At 41.1% G+C, this 18833-nt stretch overlaps 1 long non-coding RNA gene across 1 annotated transcript; it reads left to right on the forward strand.

Moving 5' to 3' along the window:
* Positions 1-1597: 1597 nt before the first annotated feature.
* Positions 1598-2435, forward strand: LOC123724602 (uncharacterized). The gene is made up of 2 exons (XR_006757138.2): positions 1598-1820; positions 2010-2435. It is a non-coding gene; the product is annotated as an uncharacterized LOC123724602 (long non-coding RNA).
* The last annotated feature ends 16398 nt before the right edge of the window (positions 2436-18833 follow it).

Consider the following 18833-nt stretch of genomic DNA (forward strand, 5'->3'; position numbering starts at 1 on the left):
ATGAATGGAACACTAGTCACTTTAATAATGCCACTTTAAGAATGTTTACATATCTCGCATTACTCATCTCTTATGTACAGAATATACTGTATACTGTATCCTTAACTATTTATTCTTACTATCTATTGCATCTTAGCCGCTCTGTCACTGCTCATCCATATCTTTTATACTTATATATTCTTATCCCATGCCTTTACTAGATTGTGTGTATTAGGTTTTGTGGTGGAATTGTTAGATATTACCTGTTAGTTACTGCTACACTGTCGGATCTAGAAACATAAGCATTTCACTACGCTCGCAATAACATCTGCTAACCATGGGTATGTGACCAATAACATTTGATTTGATTTGATTAGAAAATGCAGACAGACCTTACTACCATGACTGTGGCTTACAGGAAGAAAATGTATTTCGATTTAGAAAAATATAGAGTATCTTCAACTGTGTTAAAGAAAACTATTTTTATCATGTTTTATAGTGTAGAGATATACAGTAGATATTATGTGCATTACATCAGATGACAATGAAAGTGCTCACTACACGTGCCTGCATGGGGATGGTTAAAAGTATTGTTATCACGCAGGGAATGAAGCAGTACAGGTTTGGCATGTCACATGTGGGAGGGATGTGGAAAAGGAATGTTCGTCTCTACATACATCTCAAATCTCCGGATACATTTTGAGAAGACTGAGGAGAGCATCATGTTTAAAACGGAGAGAACAGACACGGTAAGTGTTTCCGAAAATAAACCTGTAAGTTACTGTGTTGGTAGTCTAAGAGAAGCGGGAATACATAGAGCAATATATTTATACTGTTAGAGAGAGTAAAGGATAAATGTTAATTAGAGTGATTACCTGGATTAAGGGATTACTAGTGAAATCTAAAGTTACTTAATTTTAGTTAGTGACAGTCTTCCTCAAACAGGACGTTAATAAGTACATGTAGCCAGTAAATCTTCAGTAGAAATGATCCAGGGATATGGCCTATGATGTGTTTTATCTCTGGGATATGTTTTCTCCATCTCCTTAGTTATCATACTCGAATTCCACTGATTTCAAAACTCTGTCCTCCAGAAAGTGGAGAGCAACACTTATGCAGTTCTACTACGCAATAAAAAAAATTCAAAGCTGCGTTAGACAGGATTACCAACATAGACTGACCAGCTCAAATAGACAGAAGCGTGCTATATGGCAGACAGAAGCGTGCTATATGGCAGACCAATCCAAACTCATCTCTCAGCATGTCCAGCCCACTCATTTTCTCAGCCAATCATGGCAAGAGGGAAGGTTGCTGTCTTTTTCTGTGGCTAAACCAACTAGGCTCGTAATTTAACAATTTTATTTGTATTTACAGATGCCATACAAGTTTGTTATTAAGGCATATAAAAGTTCACATGTTCCAGAAGGCATTTATGCCAAAAAAAAACGCATTTTGATTTAAAAAAAATATGTTTACGTTCAAACGGCTCATCTGTGAAGTAGTGACCCACAACGGGGTCACAAATGATCACTTTTTACAAATATCAATATAGCCAATGCAATCTAAATCTGACGTCTTACCGTGTGTCTTTTGACTGACAGTAGATAAAGCCATTGCTTCTGGATGCTATTACTGAAAGTCTTGGGGGATAGGGGGGGTTGTTCTCAAATCATGTTAAATGCAGGTTGTGTAGTCACAGAGGAAGGCTGTGCTTCTCTGGCCTCAGCTCTGAAGCCAAACCCCTCACACCTGAGAAAGCTGGACCTGAAATATAATCACCCAGGAGACACAGGTGTCCGACTGCTCTCCACTTTAGAGGATCCACACTGGAGATATAGAGGGTATGTATGTCGATCCATCTTCCTATCAGACATGGTTCTGAGTTATCAGGCTATTTCTCATCATTTACTGTAACCCAAACATTCTTACCATCACCTAGACAATGTTATATGCTGACCGGGTGTGTGTGCACGTGCACGTGTCTCGTGTGTAGTGCTCAATGACTGTCTGTCCTCTACTTTTCTCTACAGTGTGGAATATGATGGAGAACACAGCCGCTGGATGGGGGGAGGGGTAGAATTGTGTTTTTGTCTGTGCTACAGACAGCTAATACAGGACTAGTAAAGCCCAGTGCACTACTTTTGTGGGGGGGAAAACTTGTTTTTTCCCGGTTTTTCAGGGGGTGCTGCAGCACCCTCAGCACCCCTACTTCTCACGGCTATGGTGGAGATTGCATGGTCAAACCTGGGTTTAAAAAAATGTGAGTGTTGATTGCTTTGAAGAGTAAGTCTGTTGTTATTAACTCTTGATTCAAAGTCAGAGACCACATTCATGACTTACTTGGTCACATTGTGTGTGTGTGTGTGTGTGTGTGTGTGTGTGTGTGTGTGTGTGTGTGTGTGTGTGTGTGTGTGTGTGTGTGTGTGTGTGTGTGTGTGTGTGTGTGTGTGTGTGTGTGTGTGTGTGTGTGTGTGTGTGTGTGTATTTTACATGGCCATACAATGTTGCATTATCATTATTATTCAATAAGTCTTAAATGTCCTTTAATTACAGTGAGGTCCAAAAGCATTTGGACAATTATGTGTTTTTTGTTGTTTTGAAACGATACAATGACTGTGAGGTTAAAGTGCACTTTCTCACTCATCATTATTCACGATTCATTCAGGATTATCTGTAATCATGGTAGCATCCACATTAATGTAGGACGTGTTCAGAAACATATTTTATTGTTATTTACAATATAAATTAGTCCAAAATGACACGATGCATTATTTATTTTCTTTTGGGCACAAAATAATCTGAAACACAACCAAAACAAACAGCAAATGCATCCAACAAGTTTGTAGTCACAAGCTTGATGTAGTCATTGCATGCTAGGAATATGGGACCAAATATTACACTTTTGACTACTTTAATACACATATAAGGGAATTTGTCCAAACACTTTTGGTTCCTAAAATGGGGGGGACTATGTACAAAAAGTGCTGTAATTTGTAAACGGTTCACCCAATATGGATGAAAATACCCTAAAATAAAAGCTGACAGTCTGCACTTCAACTGCATTGTCATTATATAATTTCAAATCCAAAATGCTGGGGTACAGAGCAGAACAACAACAACAATTGTCACTGTCCAAATACTTTTGGACCTCACTGTAGGCACATTTAACATTGGGTGAATGAGAATGTGAATGATGATTCATTTGTACATACTGTGTCCTGTCTGAGGAGAACAGAAAGGCAACGTGTCTAAAAGTGCAACACCAGTATCATGATCACCCAGAAAGTTTTGAGGGCTATGCACAGGTGCTATGTAGTGCTATGTAGAGAGGGTCTGACTGGGCGCTGTTACTGGGAGGCAGAGTAGAGTGGGAGAGAAACTGTTCTAGGAGTAGGAATCAGCAGGAGATGATTGCTTAATGACTTATGGGCCTGGAGACAATGACAAGTCCTGGAGTCTGGACTGCTTTGATGACTGGTACATTTCCTGGCACAATCGTGAGGAAACGTCTGTACGTGTCAACGCCTCACGCTCCGACAGAGTAGGAGTGTATCTGGACTGGCCGACCGCTACTCTGTCAATCTACACCGTCTCCGCTGATGACGAACTTACAAAACTGCACACTCCCTCTATCCAGGGTTTAGAATCAGGCGGTGTGACTGCTCAGTTTCCCTGTGTCAGATGGATCCTGTGTCAACAGCAACATGACGTTTTCACTCATGGACTCATGTTCAGTACGGCACAACCGTAGCAAAAAAAGTACATGAAATAACTTTGTAGTCATGAGTAAACACATTGGGCCTATTGCAACCAGCGTTGGCCAGTGTACTAACACGAGGTAATCTCTCGTTAAACCATCCATATATGCTAAAATCACCTGCACACCTGATCTCAATTTCAACTGTCATTGGCCACCAAACTACTGCTCCCTAAAGCTGATGTCAGTGTTCATTTTTTGTCCTGCTTGCTGTCAACATCTTTGAAGATATTTTCGCCCTCTGATAGGTATTATCATCTGTATAAATTAAACTAGATATTTTTTTGCCGACCAAGGATAGATTTAACTATTGGAAAATTATTCTGTACAATTTAAATAAAATATTTCCTTGTTTACCAAAGCAAATGTACTGCGGCAATTTACCCTACACGTTTTATGAATGGAAAACTCGTGTTGGTTTAGCCTACTCAAATAAAAATGTTGTTTCTAAATTAAATCACAACTTGTCTTACAAAGTATGGTCATTTCTTATCATTATCGGGAAAGATATCCCTGCACTGTCCATATTTGAAATATGTAACTAAATTAAGCCAATCTTGATTGAGTTATAGAATATAACTATATATTTTTAATCAATTATAGTCTAACAAAGATATTGTAAATGGCACATATTACTTTGCCATTTAAGATGAAACGTTATGAAGGAAATATAGGCCTGATACTCCTATCACCTTGTGACTGACCCAGTTCCTGATCAAATGTGATTCATTCCTATTTCCGGCCCATTCACAAACATAGTTAAATATTAACTATATTTGTCAAAACTATTAAATGACGTGGAGAGAATTTGAAAGCTATGTTAATTCTAGGTTGAGGAAAATGTTTGAAAAAAAATCTAAACATTTGTTTACACATAGTATAAGCACTCGGAAGCCGACAATGTTAGCATTAGCATTCTCATAGACTTTCAATGGTAGTTAGCATATTAGACTGTATCTAATGGTTGTTATCCATACAGGCTGTATACCTTTTCAATCAAAAGTCAATGCTTGAACTGGCAATGTTGTTAGACACAGACTATCAATGTCAAATGACAGAAACGGTTGAAGTCGGAAGTTTATATACATTTAGGTTGTAGTCATTAAAACTCGTTTTTCAACCACTCCACAAATTTCTTGTTAACAAACTATAGTTTTGGTAAGTCGGTTAGGATATCTACTTTGTGCATGACACAAGTAATTTTTCCAACAATTGTTTAAAGACAGATTATTTCACTTATAATTCACTGTATCACAATTCCAGTGGGTCAGAAGTTTACATACGCTAAGATGACTGTGCCTTCAAACAGCGTGGAAAATTTCAGAAAATGATGTCATGGCGGCTTTAGAAGCTTCTGATAGGCTAATTGACATCATTTGAGTCAATTGGAGGTGTACCGGTGGATGTATTTCAAGGCCTACCTGTAGCTCTCTTCACGACAACAGACACAGGTTGGTTCTTTGTAACGGGCGTTTATTGCATTGCACGTCTTTTTTCTCCGATGCATCCACGTCACGCCGTGAGAACTATATGTTTGAATGAACACAGTAACGTTGATAAATTATACAGTACTGAAACAAAGAAATACAAATGGCGCTCAGCGCAACAATACAAATGGCGCTTGGCGCGACAATACAAATGGAACTTGGCGCGACTATAAACAAAGTTCTATAGGTTGAACAAAATACCTCGTTGGCTGCTTGTCCTGAAAAGAGGTTCTTGAATTCTTAAAGTCCCTTGAAAGTCCCTTTACTGTCTTTCTTAGCCTCTGCCATCAACAATTATGACTCAGACTAAGATCTGCTTAAGTTAGATTGCACACAGTCAATTAACAAATTCCGTAGCAGTAACACAACAGAGAACGTTAGTTCCGGGATGGAACATAAAAACACAAGTAATGGCCTAACGTTAATTTACCTGTTACATCACGTTTAAATTCTTATCTATACATCAATAAATCATTTATTTATTTACTACATCAAATAAACCTTGAATTATGTATTAATCATGCATAGTGAACACAGCATCTATGTAACAACACTTACACTACCTTCAAACTCAGTGCCTCTTTGCTTGACATCATGGGAAAATCAAAAGAAATCAGCCCCAGATTTTTTTTTTTTGGACCTCCACAAGTCTGGTTCATCTTTGGGAGCAATTTCCAAACGCCTGAAGGTATCATGTTCATCTGTACAAACAATAGTACGCAAGTATGAACACCATGGGACCATGCAGCCGTCATACCGCTCAGGAAGGAGATGCATTCTGTGAAGCATGGGGATGGCAGCATCATGTTGTGCGAGTGCTTTGCTGCAGGAGGGACTGGTGCACTTCACAAAATAGATGGCATCATGAGGGAGGAAAATTATGTGGATATATTGAAGCAACATCTCAAGACATCAATCAGGAAATTAAAGCTTGGTCGCAAATGGGTCTTCCAAATGGACAATGACCCCAAGCATACTTCCAAAGTTGTGGCAAAAGGGCTTAAGGACAACAAAGTCAAGGTATTGGAGTGGCCATCACAAAGCCCTGACCTCAATCATATAGAACATTTGTGGGCAGAACTGAAAAAGTGTGTGCGAGCAAGGAGGCCTACATACCTGACTCAGTTACACCAGCTCTGTCAGGAGGAATGGGCCAAAATTCACCCAACTTAATGTGGTAAGCTTGTGGAAGGCTACCCGAAATGTTGGACCCAAGTTAAACAATTTAAAGGCAATGCTACCAAATACTAATTGAGTGTATGTACTTCTGATCCACTGGGAGTGTGATGAAAGAAATAAAAGATGAAATAAATAATTCTCTCTACTATTATTCTGACATTTCACATTCTTAAAATAAAGTGGTGATCCTAACTGACCTAAGGCAGGGAATTTTTACTAGGATTAAATGTCAGGAATTGTGAAAAACTGAGTTTAAATGTATTTGGCTAAGGTGCATGTACATTTCTGACTTCAACTGTAAAAGTTTTATGTAGGTAACATTAGGATATTTGCAATCTGTTGTGGCACAAAGCTAACTAGCTAACCCACCATTCAAAGTCTATGAGAATGCTAATGCTAACAATGTCGGCTTCTGAGTGCTTTTTTTTTTTTTTACCTGGCAAGTCAGTTATGAACAAATTATTTTTTACAATGACGGCCTACCCCAGCCACACCGGGGTAGGCCTGTTTTTCCACGGCAGGGACTGGGAGACTAGTCAGGATCGAGGGAAAGATGAACATAGTAAAGTACAGAGAGATCCTTGATGAAAACCTGCTCCGGAGCACTCAGGATCTCAGACTGGGGCGAAGGTTCACCTTCCAACAGGACAATGACCCTAAGCACACAGCCAAGACATCGCAAGAGCCAAAGCCCGGACTCTGGAGAGACCTGAAAATAGCTGTGCAGTGACGCTCCCCATCCAACCTGACAGAACTTGAGAGGATCTGCAAAGAAGAATGGGAGAATTTGCAAAAAAACAATTTAAGCAATTTTAGAATAAAGCTGTAACTTAATTAACAAAATATGGAAAAAGTCAGGGGCTCTGAATACTTTGTCGAATGCACTGTATATTCTGTTAGGTTTGAGAAGGAGAGTGTGAAGATGAGGAGGACCGGAGGTCAACTTTGATACCTACTAATATAATTGAATAGAATCCATCACGAATCCAAGATGGCGTAGCAGTCAGACGTCTTTGTTTTTGTCCTGTCGTGTCCCTTGTATATATCTTTTTACATCTTTTTCTTCGCATATCTTTTTTAAATATTTTCCTAAACCTCAACTTCTAAATACTCTCCTGCAACCCGCCTCACCCAATGTGGTGTGGATCTGGGTTTTTCTATTTACTTCGGATCTGGAATCCCTCAACTGAAGCTAGCCAGCTAACTACCTACCAGCTATCAGTCAGCAAACCATTGCTAGCGATCATCAGCTAACCTTTAGCTCGGAAAGCTCTCACCAGTTCGAACAACGTGACTCAAACCAGAGCATAACGGACCTATTATTATTTAAAAAAAAATTCCCTCATATCCCCGGATTCCTACCGCAAACTCTGAACATTTTCGTCTGGATCTTTGCAACTAGCTAACCGCAATCCCGGGTGACTACTCCTGGCTAGCGTTTCCAGCAAGCACCAATTAGCCTGAAGCTAGCCTGGCCAGGGCTCCTGTGCTACCACTGAAGCCCACTCCTGGGCTACAATATCCGGACCCCTTCTACTGCCGGTACGGGGCACGGAACCCCGCCGATCCTCTACGACTGGAATACCGACATAATCTGCTCGAGGATTCCAACAGGCCCCTTAGGCGCGACGTCCGCTGAAGGCCCAGTCTGCTAACAGCAGCCTACTAGCTACCTAGAGCTACTTGGAACCGTACTAATTCCACGACTGGTCTATCGACGTCACCGCACGAAGATGCAAAAACAGACTTACCCCCATCGCGACGTCCCCAAAGGCTAACTTGCTAGCCCCGGTCTGTTAACTGCTAGCTTGCTTGCCCCGGTCTGCTAACTGCTAGCTTGCCTGCCCCGGTCTGCTAACTGCTAGCTTGTTTAGCCCCGGCCTACTAACTGTTAGCTTGTTAGCATCGGCCTGCTAACTGTCTGAATCGCCGTGTCCCCAGTCAGGCCAACCACTCACTGGATGTTCACTTGGCTACGCATGCCTCTCTCTAATATCAATATGCCTCGTCCATTACTGTCCTGGTTAGTGATTACTGTCTTATTTCACTGTAGAGCCTCTATCCCTGCTCAATATGCCTTAACCAACATGTTGTTCCACCTCCTACATATGCGATGACGTCACCTGGTTTAAACGTCTCTAGAGACTATATCTCTCTCATCATTACTCAATGCCTAGGTTTACCTCCAATGTACTCACATCCTACCTTACCTTTGTCTGTACACAAATTCTTGAATCTATGCTATCGTGCCCAGGAACCTGCTCCTTTTACTCTCTGTTCCGAACGTGCTAGACGGCCAGTTCGTATAGCCTTTAGTCGTACCCTTATCCTACTTCTCCTTTGTTCCTCTGGTGATGTGGAGGTTAATCCAGGTCCTGCAGTGCCTAGCTCCACTCCCACTCCCCAGGTGCTCTCATTTGTTGACTTCTGTAACAGACAAAGCCTTGGTTTCATGCATGTTAACATTAGAATCCTACTCCCTAAGTTTGTTTTACTCACTGCTTTAGCTCCCTCTGCCAACCCGGATGTCTTAGCAGTGTCTGAATCCTGGCTTAGGAAAACCACCAAAAACCCTGAAATCTCCATCGCTAACTATAACATTTTCCGCCAAAATATAACTGCCAAAGGGGTCGGTGTTGCAATCTACTGCAAAGATAGCCTGCAGAGTTCTGTATTACTATTCAAGTCTGTACCCAAACAATTCGAGCTTCTACTTCTAAAAATTCACCTTTCCAGAAACAAGTCTCTCACTGTTGCCGCTTGCTATAGACCTCCCTCTGCCCCCAGCTGTGCCCTCGATACCATATGTGAATTGATTGCCCCCATCTATCTTCTGAGCTTGTGCTACTAGGTGACCTAAACAGGGACATGCTTAACACCCCGCCCATCCTACAATCTAAGCTTGATGCCCTCAATCTCACACAAATTATCAATGAACCTACCAGGTACATCCCCAAATCCGTAAACACGGGCACCCTCATAGATGTCATCCTAACTAACTCGCCCTCCAAATACACCTCTGCTGTTTTCAATCAAGATCTCAGCAACCAAACGACCACCCCTCATCACTGTCAAACGCTCCCTAAAACATTTCTGTGAGCAGGCCTTTTTAATCGACCTGGCCGGGGTATCCTGGAATGACATTGACCTCATCCCGTCAGTAGATGATGCCTGGCTATTCTTTAAAAGTGCCTTCCTCACCATCTTAAATAAGCATGCCCCACTCAAAAAATGTAGAACTAGGAAAAGATATAGTCCTTGGTTCACTCCAGACCTGTCTGCCCTTGACCAGCACAAAAACATCCTGTGGCGTTCTGCGTTAGCATCGAATAGCCCCCGTGATATGCAACTTTTCAGGGAAGTTAGGAACAAATATACACAGGCAGTTAGAAAAGCTAAGGCTAGCTTTTTCAAACAGAAATTTGCATCCTGTAGTACTAACTAAAAAAAGTTCTGGGACACTGTAAAGTCCATGGAGAATAAGAGCACCTCCTCCCAGCTGCCCACTGCTCTGAGGCTAGGAAACACTGTTACCACTGATAAATCCACTATAATTGAGAATTTCAATAAGCATTTCTCTACGGCTGGCCATTTTTTCCACCTGGCTACCCCTACCCCGGTCAACTGCCCGGCACCCTCCCCAGCAACCCGCCAAAGCCTCCACCATTTCTCCTTCACCCAAATCCAGATACCTGATGTTCTGAAAGAGCTGCAAAATCTGCACCAATACAAATCAGCCGGGCTAGACAATCTGGACCCTCTCTTTCTAAAATTATCCTCCGCCATTGTTGCAACCCCTATTACCAGTCTGTTCAAACTCTCTTTTGTATCGTCCGAGACCCCTAAAGATTGGAAAGCTGCCGCGGTCATCCCCCTCTTCAAAGGTGGTGACACTCTAGATCCAAACTGTTATAGACCTATATCCATCCTGCCCTGCCTTTCTAAAATCTTCGAAAGCCAAGTTAACAAACAGATCACCGACCATTTCGAATCCCGACCTGGCCAAGGGGTATGAGAGGGTATGCCAAAGGCCTACCTTTTATGAAAGTAAATGGCAAAAAGCTCAAACCTACCCATTGTTAGCTTAAGATTTAAGAAAATAAAATAGATCCAATTCTATAAAGTGATACGTATATAACAGCGGTTTGGTCCGCAATGCTTCAGCTAGAAACAAGCTGTAAAATACCAGGGAAAGACATGACTCCGATACATATGGGGATATCATTGTTTCATTTCTTTGACATTCAGAGGCTGAGCTACAACCTTCTATAGCCGAGAAGACAAAACATTGACTTTGCTTGGGAAGTAATCTAATTCTGTCACTATCAATTGATTAAGCTAATCACTTTCTGTACAATAGAAGATGTTTCAACCTAGACAGCTTTTAGGGAAACACTTGTGACCTTTTCTCGTTTTGTTAAGCCATAGAAGAAGAGTAGCCAGCATTTAAAGCTTACGTTTTTCTGCGTCGGTAGGTCTACTGTCTGGGGTGAAACTTTTGAAAGTACCATGCCTCCTAATCTCAGATTTAATTATTTGCAAACAGGGACAATTTTGTTGCAAACAATGCACACTGATTTGGCATTGGAGTAATATGATAAGACACACAGGCCTCTCTGTCCATTCTTAGCCTGTCATTTTGTAAAATTATGTAGAATTGCATGAAATGTTTATAAAAGGCAATTTTTTGTCAGACCTGCAAATACAATGATAGATTCATGCAGTGCTTTTACTATGACGTAGATCTTTCCAGCCCTACTCTTGTCCACAGTGGTAGGGGGAACCCACAACCTTCTGGCCCACAAAATTCCTGAGGATCCCTGTAATGCTTACAGGGGGAAGAACGGCATATCTAATGCTCTGGTCTGTCCAAAAAGTGAGGGTAAACGGTAAGGATGTTCTCTGCTATTCACTTTATGTTTTAGTTATTATTTTGGGTATAGGGGAGGGTCACTTTTTTTTCAAGGGTTCAGTGAGGGTTTACGTTGAATACATTTTGCTGAAGGTAGGGCCATCCATTTTCATTTCAGATAGGTCTTCTTTTCTCCATGTAACTTATTATAAATAACGTTCACTCTCTAAGTCATTTTAGCTTCTCAAGACTTTCGAAAGATGCTTCAGACATGTTGGATTTTTTTTATAGACAGATCTAGCTTTGTGAGTTTTTTAAGAGGACTCAATACGCCCTGTGTAAGTCTTGTAAGACTGTTTTGAGTGAGACTCAACTCAGACTGTTTGGGCATCTCTCCAAAGAGGACAGGAGGTAGACTTGCAAGTTTATTTTCCTGTTGTGTCAATGTTTTAAGTAGAGGAAAGCCCACAAACATCTCAGAGACAGTTCAGTCAAAAGATTATTGCCCGAAAGTTTCTTGTTTAATTTGTCTTTACATGTATGCGGGAACAATTTGGGTGGTATTGCGGTGATATTGTTACTGTGTAGAGTGATCTCCCTCATATTTAGATAGACTTCCTAATATCCCGTCCGGAATGGCGGTTAACTGGTTGTCATAGAGTCTCAGTCCCTGCAGTTTGTGCAGCTTTGAGAACAGGGCAGAGGCCACCGAACGTAGGTGTTTTTTGGCCAGATGGAGGATCTAAAAGTTTTCAAGGTCATCAAACATCCCTCCTCGATGGTGTCAATCTCGTTTATGTGTAACTGGAGTTCTCTCGGTTTCTTAAGGCCATCAAACAATCCTATGTCCAGACTACAAACTCCTCCTATTCCAGCTGGGGGTTGGTGGTGAAGGCCCCCTTTGTGATGACAGTGATTTGACTGTCCACAAAGAATACCTCTGTGGCACCTGCTTTCAGAGTTAACGGGATCTGTGTTACATCCTTGCCATCAACGTCCTGGTTCTCTTTGGGGCACTCAGTCTCCTTCTCACAGGACTGAGACTAATACCCAAACCGCAAAGGCAGAAGACAGATTATGTGCCCTCTAGCCATTTTTCCTGAAAATATATATAACTTTTTATGGAAATATTTCGTTTTGATATTGAAATTAACTTGATATATTCAAAAGTTGTATTGATTCAAAAAGAAAAGGGATCTCTAAAGTGATACCTGCAGCAAAACGCTAAGCGCTAAGCAGAGCAACGATAGTATACACTGGAGCCATTTAATGCTAAGTCATTTAAATGCCGTCCAACATAAAAGAAAACAGCTAAGCCTGATTATTTCCTCTTGTCTTGAGGCTTATAACTGAGAGAGGCGATCAGGACATTTATAGAGAGAGTCAGGCAAACGCACAGTTTTGGAGAGGGTTTACTCTGCCTAAAATATGTTCAAGAATATATATACACTACCGGTCAAAAGTTTCAAGGGTTTTTATTTTTTTTTACTATCTTCTACATTGTCGAATAATAGTGAAGACATCAAAACTATTAAATAATATATATGGAATCATGTAGTGACCAAAAAAGTGTTAAACAAATAAAAATAGATTTTATATTTGAGATTCTTCAAATAGCCACCCTTTGCCTTGATGACAGCTTTGCACACTCTTGGCATTCTCTCAACCAGCTTCATGAGGTAGTCACCTGGACTGCATTTCAATTAACAGGTGTGGCTTCTTAAAAGTTAATTTGTGGAATTTCTTTCCTTCTTAATGCATTTGGTCCAATCAGTTGTGTTGTGACCAGGTACGGTGGTATACAGAAGATAGCCCTGTTTGGTAAAAGAAGAAGTCCAAATTATGGCAAGAACAGCTCAAATAAGCAAATAGAAACAACAGTCTATCGTCACTGAAGGTCAGTCAATACGGAACATTTCAAGAACTTTGAAAGTTTCTTCAAGTACAGTCGCAAAAACCATCAAGCGCTATGATGAAACTGGCTCTCATGAGGACCGCCACAGGAATGGAAGACCCAGAGTTAACTCTGCTGCAGAGGATACGTTCATTAGAGTTACCGGCCTCAGAAATTGCAGCCAGCTGGTTTGGGCTTAGTGGGACTATCATTTGTTTTTCAACAGGACAATGACCCAAAACACACCTCCAGGCTGTGTAAAGGCTATTTCACCAAGAAGGAGAGTGATGGAGTGCTGCATCAGATGACTTGGCCTCCACAATCCCCTGACCTCAAACAAATTGAGATGGTTTGGGATGAGTTGGACCGCAGAGTGAAGGACAAGCAGCCAACAAGTGCTCAGCATATGTGGGAACTCCATCAAGACTGTTGGAAAAGCATTCCTTATGAAGATGGTTGAGAGAATGCAAAGAGTGTGCAAAGCTGTCATCAAGGCAAAGAACCTCAAATATAAAATATATTTTGATTTGTTGAACACTATTTTTGGTTACTACATGATTCCATATGTGTTATGTCATAGTTTTGATGTCTTCACTATTATTCTACAATGTAGAAATAGTAAACATAAAGAAAAACCCTTGAATGAGTAGGTGTTCCAACATTTTTGACTGGGAGTGTATATCTTTTTTATTGTATGGAGGTCAATGAGAGAGTGACAAATTTTGTCAACATAAAATGTAATTGCTAATTTGCTATGTGAGGCTTATTTGATCGAATAGAAATTTCGTAATGGTTCAGTTTTTACGAATGCACTGATGTAAGTGGATGTACGTGGCATTTTGGCAACTTTTGAATAAAACAACTTACAACTATGTCGGCGTTGTGCCTGTTGTTCACACACGTATCTGCCCTCTCATTGGCTGGAATGGTCTCACCTGATCTCGCCCATCTTTGATTGAACTCCCACAGCAGGCTACCAGTGTGCTAGGTGCCTACCGGAGGCAACATGGGGCGTGGCTAGAGAACCCTCTGCTGTCAGAGATAAGAAGGAACAGAGCTGTGAGCCCATAGATCACACATTGGGGGCTATAGTCGAACTCTGAATCTAATGGCAGTGGTGTTATGTATGCTTTAGTACTGTATTCGTTATTCTTATTTTCTAATAATCAATTAGGCTATTACACAGTATGTGTCCATATACAGTAGGTTAAATTACAGGAGCTATGGTTTCTGTTTTGTCATGTTAACTTCCAATTGAAATGTGTATGCGTTCTTTGGTTGGTTATGCCATGATCAGTGATTCAGTGAGTTCCAGAACGCACTATGGGATGCAGAATACAGTAGCACTGTGTCAAAGGTCACTGGTCTGATGTAAACAATGCACCATTTTCTATGGTACCGCTCCAGAAAGTCACACGCAGCAGGGGACATTATTCCTCTCTAAGTGTAGCAGATTGGTTCAGAGAATGAATGATGACGAATTGACATATTTTCTTCATGAACTAGCAGGTTTATGAAGTAGTAGTAGAGTTTGTTTACTTTATTTAGGAAGGCAGCCTTTAGGTGGTGATGTCTTTACCTGCAGAATGTTCACTGAAAGCTTAAACCCTTCATTTGAAAAAAACAAACAAATGTGTATTTTTCAAGATTTAAAGCCCCTAAACCTCAAACTGAAAAGAGTCTAAGTCCATCCTTTCGCAATTGTGTATAATTGTGTGTTGGTTTAATTGTTTACGGCCTGTATCTTGCCTGTTTGAATTTAGCCTCGTGTCCTTCATCACCACTTAGTAGCACCACTCTACACCTCTCTTTGTCACGTCCTGACCAGTATAGGGGTTATTTGTTATTGTATTTTGGTCAGGATGTGGCAGAGGGTATTTGTTTTATGTGGTTCGGGGTGGTGGTTTGTTTAGAAGGGTGTTTGATTGATTATTTCCGGGTTTTGGGTGATGTTCTATGTTTTTGTATTTCTATGTTCTTTCTAGTTTAGTATTTTCTATGTTAGGTAATTGGTGTTGGACTCTCAATTGAAGGCAGGTGTTTGTAGTTGCCTTTGATTGAGAGTTCTATATATAGGGATGTGTTTTGTTTGTTAATTGTGGGTAGTTGTCTTTAGCACTGCTGTAGTAAGTATAGCCTGGTAAACTATTGTTTTTCCTTGTGTTCACATTTATTTAATAAATTAATATGATGAGCACGCAACCCGCTGCGCCTTGGTCCTCTCTTCACGATGACAGCCGTTACACTCTTACCCTCCAAAGTATTACAGGTTCAATCAAATGTGGGGCAATGCGTTAATTGAATCCAGTAGATTCCAGCTATGGTCAAACATTGTTTCACAATTTTCCCAACATAAATATTGTTTTATTGCTGCTAACACATTATACATTTTACTATGTGAATCGCTAGATTCTATTCAATATTCAAATGTGTTGTGTGTTTGTAGGCTACAATATGTTATTATTCAATCCATCAATTTTGTTAAGTGAGAAATGTCTTCAAAGGGCCAATGTAGGCAGAAAAAGAATATGGTCTATATCTTTTTCCATAATAAACACTAATGATTTGGGCCTATTCATTTCAAACAATTTCATGTAGCCTATACTGTACTGTATATATTATCGGTATACTGACATATAATCATTATAATTATTAGCTTACCAATTTGTTGGTATCTCTCATGAAATGCCAGCTGGTGATAGCACAAAATTATTTACTCTCTGGTGCTAGCCTACTACAGAGACTGTACGACATTCCCGCCACTCACAGGTCATTGCTCTCGTACACTAAAGGAATTTGATTTGGGAATTTCACCCAACTCCCAGCAAGCTGAAGTTTCATGGACAACAGCTTTGAAGTTTAAAGTCAACAAGGTAGGAGACTTAACTCTCCGTCAGGGGGTGAGTTTGTTGACTTCATAGCAATTTCTAAGAGTATTTTCATTTGCTTGCTTGCTCAATATTAGCTTCACTCCTAAACACATACAAATTACAAGCTGAGAGTGCAAGTTAGCTTGTATATTTTCTGTTCAGCTTGCTAAACTCAGCAAAAAAAGAAACGTCCTCTCACTGTCAACTGAGTTTATTTTCAGCAAACTTAACATGTGTAAATATTTGTATGAACATAAGATTCAACAACTGAGACATAAACTGAACATGTTCCACAGACATGTGACTAACAGAAATGGAATAATGTGTCCCTGAACAAAGAGGGGGTCAAAATCAAAAGTAACAGTCAGTATCTGGTGTGGCCACTAGCTGCATTAAGTACTGCAGTGCATCTCCTCTTCATGGACTGCACCAGATTTGCCAGTTCTTGCTGTGAGATGTTACCCCACTCTTCCACCAAGGCACCTGCAAGTTCCCAGACATTTCTGGGGGGAATGGCCCTAGCCCTCACCCTCATATCAAACAGGTCCCAGATGTGCTCAATGGGATTGCGAACCGGGCTCTTCGCTGGCCATGGCAGAACACTGACATTCCTATCTTGCAGGAAATCACGCACAGAACGAGCAGTATGGCTGGTGGCATTGTCATGCTGGATGGGCATGTCAGGAAGGGTACCATATGAGGGAGGAGGATGTCTTCCCTGTAACGCACAGCGTTGAGATTGCCTGCAATGACAACAAGCTCAGTCCGATGATGCTGTGACACACCGCCCCAGACCATGATGGACCCTCCACCTCCAAATTGATCCTGCTCCAGAGTACAGGCCTCGGTGTAACGCTCATTCCTTCGACGATAAACGTGAATCCGACCATCACCCCTGGTGAGACAACACCGCGACTCGTCAGTGAAGAGCACTTTTTGCCAGTCCTGTCTGGTCCAGCGATGGTGGGTTTGTGCCCATAGGCGACGTTGTTGCCGGTGATGTCTGGTGAGAACCTGCCTTACAACAGGCCTACAAGCACTCAGTCCAGCCTCTCTCAGCCTATTGTGGACTGTCTGAGCACTGATGGAGGGATTGTGCGTTCCTGGTGTAACTCGGGCAGTTGTTGTTGCCATCCTGTATCTCTCCCGCAGGTGTGATGTTTGGATGTACCGATCCTGTGCAGGTGTTGTTACACGTGGTCTGCCACTGCAAGGACGATCAGCTGTCCATCCTGTCTCCCTGTAGCGCTGTCTTAGACGTCTCACAGTACAGACATTGCAATTTATTGCCCTGGCCACATCGGCAGTCCTCATGCTTCCTTGCAGCATGCCTAAGGCACAGTCACGCAGATGAGCAGGGACCCTGGGCATATTTCTTTTGGTGTTTTTCAGAGTCAGTAGAAATGCCTCTTTAGTGTCCTAAGTTTCATAACTGTGACCTTAATTGACTACCGTCTGTAAGCTGTTAGTGTCTTAACGACCGTTCCACAGGTGCATGTTCATTAATTGTTTATGGGTCATTGAACAAGCATGGGAAACAGTGTTTACACCCTTTACAATGAAGATCTGTGAAGTTATTTGGAATTTTACAAATTATCTTTGAAAGACAGGGTCCTGAAAAAGGGACGTTTCTTATTTTGCTGAGTTTAGTTTAGTTAGTGAACTGCTCAAGAGGCCAGGGTTCCGGTCTAGAAGCACAGTTACGACTGCTCCCACCTTTTGACTTCAGTAATGCATTTTAACTGATGTCTGGCCCAGAAAGACAATTTCCATAGACGGCCACATAGAGAAGTCAAATTAAAAAAATGTCCAATAAGACACGTTAGTCATCACCTTTGTGCACGAAACATCCATTTAATTATTCTAATAATTGTAGCTGAGGCCGATATTAAAATGTTATATTGATCCAATGTTTTCCATGCTTTTTGGATGACGTGATGGCGTCGTCGCTGCTCCCTATGCGCACTGAGTGCTAGTTCGCATGTGAAATTGAGCCGTGTAAACCGGATGCAACCCGGATATAGATGGTCCATGAATTGGCTTATGCGACGACGGACATCTAGAGACTGCTTCCAAGTTCTTTTATACCTCAGTGATCTAACTACGTCAGTCTTAGTTGCTAGGCAGCCAGATGCCATTCTGAGAACCATATGTTTCTTAGAGCTTGGTGAGAGTGTGGTTGTCCTTTGGTTATTTTGAGTACTCCCTTCCTACAATGTTCTGGGAATGGTGCAGGATAGTTGCTTGGCTTTGGAACATGTTCAGCATATTTAAGGAACATGTGCAAAAAACATGATTTATTTCATTACTTTAAACAGAATGTTTCCTAAAAGTTCAAACATGATTACATTTAATTTTGGTAATGTTTTAGGAACATTCTCCAACTGTTTTGACATTGGGAATGTTCTCAAATTAACGTTAAGAAAAATTGTATTCTATGGGAATTTCAGTACTTCAGCATAACATTCTATTTAAAGTCATGTTCTCAAATTGTTCCAAGTACATTAGCCCTTTACACTCGTACCCGTATATGGGTTGAGAATGGCAGATTTGGGCACTGATAAACGCCTAAATTGTAACGCAGTGGCTGTACAGTAACATGCTATACACAGAGTGCGAATTACTCCGTGACTTTCGTGCAAGAAAATTGTTTATGGGCCTAGTAATGGACTTCATTTAACAGTAAAAATGAATGACCTTTGAATGTGGCATGAATACAACCAGTCATGATGCTTTCATCTGATTGTCAAACAAATCACTTCAAAAAGTACAGTATGTAGACCTATTACCATGACAGAGAGGTGGGGGTTTTCAT

This window comes from Salmo salar, chromosome 10 (assembly GCF_965601325.2).
Source record: "Salmo salar chromosome 10, fSalSal1, whole genome shotgun sequence".
NCBI lineage: Eukaryota > Metazoa > Chordata > Actinopteri > Salmoniformes > Salmonidae > Salmo > Salmo salar.